Raw genomic sequence first — 5,752 nt, 5'->3', positions numbered from 1 at the left:
CTCCATAAATGGCATAAGCATTGGAAAATCCTCATTACTGTCCAAATGTATTTTAATATTCTTGACAATGGCCTTATATTTTATCTAAACGGTTGCTTCTTTGCTACAACTTGCAAATTTCAACTTTTGTTGTAAATTTCCTAGTAAACACAAATTTTGTTGTCTATAAATGGCACCCAACTCTTTTGTCTGACAAAAATCAGTCATAACTTTTTCAGACTGTATATAAACAGCCCAACAATGAGGCTCATAGCTTACTTCAATTGTAAAAATTGTTTGCTATTGTAAATTGGCACTCTGTAGATCTTTTTGCTGAAATATTTTAGCAAAGAAGATTGTTTGTTGAGAATTCTCAATTTTCTTGCAGGATGAAATTAGAAATCTCAAAATTCATCACTAGAGAATTGACCTATAAGACATGACAACTCTTGATTTTTAGTTTTCAGCAATGCTAAAAGATTTTCCATAGTATCTGAGCATAATAGCTTGTAATAAAGACCATCAATAACCTTCTCATCGAAATCAATCTACTCACTCTTCTTTAACTCTGTAGTCATCTGAATGTCGGAAAGTAGCTTAACTTTAGGTTGTTTTTCCGACTTCGGATCCTTTGTCTTCAAGGCTTTTTGATCTTCTTGTATTTTCAGCTTCTGAAAATCAGCCATACTCTTCTCAAGTTTTGAAGAAGAATGCTGAGAAATGGGATCATCATCTCTTTTTTGATTTCTCCTTAACAAGCACTTCGAATCCCTGAGATTTTGCTATCATGGAAGAATTTGTAGGGGTAGATGAGGTTGGGGCTGAAATTGGAGCTAGTTGTTGCTCCCTTCAAATCACCTTGTTTTGTAGGTCTTTTGAGTTCTTTAAAATCTCCTCCATCATATATTTGACAATCGGTATTACAGGTTGTCTAATAACCATACGAAGAATAAGCATAGCAAGAGACACACGATGAGAAATAGAAGAAGTAGTGGATGGTACAACATGAGAACTATGAGAGATCAAGGCAGATGATGACATTGTTTGGGGTGATTGCATGCTATTCTACAAGTGAGCCTTTCATCTCCGCCTCTTTGTCAATGTAGAGACTACATTGACAGCATCCTACCAATCTTTCTTCAATCCCATAGGCGTATGGTCTTCAAGAAACTCTCTTAACTCATCCAAAAGTGTAGGATCAGCCACTTGCAAGAATAAATCCACTTTCTCCGAGTTTAGCGTTGTTTTCTCTAGTGCATTCAACTAGTTATATCTCTCTTCAAACTCCTGTAACAAGTCAGAAGCAACAAGTCCTTTGTTGGGCTAATTGACCCACTCTTTGAATGTCTTCTACGTAGCAATACCATAATCCTCCAAAAGATATTCATCTTTGAGCACTTTCTTGAAAACATTCTAGTTTGAGTCTTGCACAAAAAAATTGGTCACTCTAACCCACAAAGCAAGTATGACAAGCCATAGGAAATAGGTGCTCCAATTGGTCAGAACTCCGAAGAAGCGCATCTCACTTTCAAAGGCTCTAAGATTGGCTGAAACATTCCGTCCATCAAATAATTTATGCTCACTAACCACAATCTTGATCACCTTGGTCGCACCATGTGTGTGCTCTTGTTGATTCAACATTCATTGTGATCCAATTGCTATTGATGTATCTACTCTTGCTGATGCATAGATAATTGCATCTGTTGATTCTGCATCATAATGACTAAAGAAAGAGTTTGCAATAAAGTCTTGATCTCATCAGTCGAAAAGGAAGAAGTAGTCGATGATGAAGGTGGATTATTTGAAGAATCTCCCATCTTGATGATTAGAAGCGACACTTTCATAGTGGGCTCACCAAATGTCGTAGGGAGTTCGCACACGGGGGTTTGTGAAAGTCAATCACTGTTGGAATGCTTTGAGATGGGAAAATTCAATGAAATGAAACTTATTCAAAAGAATTTTGAACGAGAATACAAATTATTGATTAAAAAAATAAATAAGTTACAGGTTCATAAGATTTTCAATTTTGATCACAAGGGTTTTGGAAAAGATAACCTGAATTTCCATTTTGAGAGAGAAGAGAATAAGGTATGATGACATATTTTATGGAAGAATTTCAAGGAGCGTGAAGCTCGACTCAAAAGCCTGATATTGTACGGAATTTGATGTCAATCTTAAAAAATAGTTGAGAAGCTTAAAGCTCAACTCAAGCAAATCTCCATAGCGATTCGAGTATGTTCGATGTAGGCTAGGGGTTTAAAGCATGTTGTTCGAGGGGTTTTTTGTCGAAAGGTCAAATCCATCGAGGATCACAAGTAGAAGGAAGTAGAGATAGGAGATGGAAGAGAAGATAGAGAATACCCAAGTGGTAAACACTAAAAAATCAAATCACAATGAATTGAATCAATATGTATTGAAAGAACCTGGAATCTTTACACTACTCAAAAGCAATCTCCAGGCATTAGATCTCTTAGAGCTTCTTCGTAGAACAAAACGTGTATAAAAATTCCAGCTCCTTATCTGCTGCTCGAAACCCAAATTTGATGGCTCCCTTGGCTCCAAAAGGGGGGTAAAACCTCAGGGCACCAGGGCACCTGCTCACGAATCTCCGAGATCACTCCTTCTTTCAGTTCAATCTGCAATTTTTAGCCTGTTTATAGTGATCACGACGTGCGCGATTTTGTCATAGCTGAAAAAGCAACTAGCTTTTTACATGCCATCCTAATCTAGAAGCTTTTTCTAACTTTTTTAGATTTTTACAATAAATAATATAAAAATAGGCTTAAATTATCTAAAAATCTAGTATTTTTGAATAATCCATGCAACTCACACTAAAACTAATGACTCAAATCACATTGACTCTCTTGATCAATAAAGAAGTTAGATGATGATGCATTCCATACTTTTTCACATTGTGTCCTCATAACATCACGACATCCACCCCCTCTAAACCTCCACATCCTCCGATATGTGCCAAAATCCTAGTTGCCATCGGATTCTCAGTCCTCCTCATCCTCTACAACCATATCCTTTACTTCTTCATCTTCCATATCTTCCTGGCTAGCCCCTATATCATGACAACTATTTTCTTCCAATTCTGCCAACTCATAGGTAGTAGATTCCTGCCTTTTGAATAAATTGATTATTTTTTCTGCTACCGAAAGTTTGATGGCTGTCCCATCCAGCTCATTTAATGCATACATAGCATTATCAAACACTTGTCTTACCACATAGGGTCCAAACCATCTTTTGGAAACTTTATGCATAGCACTATGTTGGTTATCTAAACTGCTATCATAAACCAATACCCAATCTCCATCTTGTATGGATCTTGGTCTCAATCTATGTCTTTTGTCAAACCGTTTCTGGTTCTGTATCCTTGCTGCCCTTAACTTTGTAGTTGTTGCCACTATGTCTTTTGACTTTCTTTCCAACTGTCTAATGCGTAAGGCCATGATAGGTTTTTGACTATACATGAACTCTATAGGCATATATCTTGTAACAACACTATGAGTTGTTCTATAGATCCATGAAGCATAAGGGAGCAATCGTGGCCACTCTTTTGGCTTCTCTCCACATGCTTTTACTAATGCCTTCATAATAGGTGGATTACCTCTTTCACTTTTTCCATTTCCTTCAGGGTTATAGGTTGAAGTTAAAGCAAGCTTTATCCCCAACTATGCAAAGAAATCATGAGCTTCATCTGCATCTAACTCACCCCTACCTGCTGTAATTTTTTTCACACATCCATTTCGACAAAAGATCTCTTCTAAGTAAAAAGTACATAGGGCATTTGTCATCTTAGTACGCAGAGCTTTCCTTCCACTTGATTACTCAAGTCTTCACTAGTAAGCACAAGATACCTCATTTGCCAAAGACCTATAGGCATTGTTATCAAATCCACCAACCACTTAAAATGAAGAGACAATGGATATGTGGGTTGCAATCCATCCCGACGTCTCACACTTGAATACGTTTAACATGTCATACATGTTTCCACAAAGTGAGCAACATCCTTATACATACCCTGCCACCAATATCTTTCTTTGATCTTTATAAAAGTATCCCAAACACCTCTATGACTAGCCCACAAACTTTCATGAAATTCTTGCTTTACTTTTACTTGTGAAGCTATGTTACCCAAAACTCACAATGGCATACCCTGTTTCTTTCACTACAAGATATAAGCCTTATACTACATTAAAAGTGAAAAAATGCAAATAACAAAATTTTCCCTTGTCATCGCAAAAAGCGTCATTATTGGTGACACCATAGAACAGTCGCCGATATCAGCATCGCTATCAGCGTCGATATTAAATGAGACACTGATACCGACGCCAATATCGATGCTGATAGCGATGGTTTGCGACAAAAATAATGACGCCAATAACGATGCGAGCAATAAAATTTGTGACGCTAATAGTGGCGGTAACAGGGGAAAAAAATTTTGTGGCAGGGCCTGCCACATATAGCACTATGTGCTTTATTAGAGCCATACAAAATAGTTTCTGCACTGTATACAATACGCTTGCAAAAAAATACAAAGTATACTGAAATCATAACACTGATACATGAAATAAATACATGATCGCATAGTAAGTGATTGGTACAATCATGACAAGATATCACTAATACATAGATGAGGTGACCAAAAAATAAAGTTGTGTGAGCTCCAGGGATCCAAGGGCAAGCTACATATCCTCGCCCTCCGAAAGCTCGTCCCGTTGCAAACGAGCATCGAACGGACTCTGCAAAAAAAGAAAGAACAACACATCAGTCCACCATACAATAATGCATTCTAATTAAACATGGTAACTATGGACAAGAAATATGAGTGACTTATAGGGCTACCGCATCTATACAATCGGTCGATCAATGAAGTGAGATCGTGCCTCTTTGCATATCGAGTCTCAAGGCCGGTCGGATTGCGATTTGTAATGGAGTGCTGCAAAGAAAACAAAATGCTAAATGTTAGAAACATAATTGTCAGTACAAAGGATATTCCAAAAAAATAATCAAGCAAAATAAAAGAAAAACTTACATAGTCCTCCAAATATGTCCTGTGGCTACCACTCCCAAGATGATGGACCACTCCGGCCTCAACTCGTGTCCTCGCCGCCTCGTGCTGCTGACTTCAACGTCCTAGAGAATTTGTAGCCTCCTCCCTCAATCGATGCCAATCGTCCGTATCTAACCACTCACGCTTTGCAGTCCCACTCTTCATTACCTTGCATGAGTCGGATCGTCTGTGTGACATATATGCATGCATGTAATTCATCATCCAGCCCGTAGAAAATCTATCCTACTGAGCCTGGAACCGAAAACTCCTCATGCAAGGATGCTACTATGTAGTCCTTGCTCCTCTTCGGTATGTTCTTCCAATAATCTAAGACGTGCTGAAAAACTTGTTGGCACAACTCTCTCATGCGAGCCATCACCGTCCTCCCCTTATCATTCATGATGATGGCTCCTGACTTATCATCGACTAGATATCCATATCCCTCTAGGGTCTACCTAAGATGGGTCCTCTCTCATCTCCATCCATGCTCGTGTGTAAATCTAGGAGACCCCTTTGCATCCGGTGTACTGACCGGGGTAATATCTCTTGGATGGCATCCATAGGGGCACCTGCTGACAACTGAGCAAAAGCCAGAGTAACTAGAGTAGACGTCCCCAAAGGTGTGACAAATCCTGGAGGTGACGCAACTCCAGCTGAATGACGAGATGGAGACACCACGTCCATGCCTCCACTGCATCCACTTGAGCTTGAGCC

This window comes from Lygodium microphyllum, chromosome 8, assembly GCF_053477565.2.
Source record: "Lygodium microphyllum isolate KBCC chromosome 8, Lygodium_microphyllum_v1.1.10, whole genome shotgun sequence".
Taxonomy (NCBI): domain Eukaryota; kingdom Viridiplantae; phylum Streptophyta; class Polypodiopsida; order Schizaeales; family Lygodiaceae; genus Lygodium; species Lygodium microphyllum.
This window is presented reverse-complemented; position numbering follows the sequence as displayed.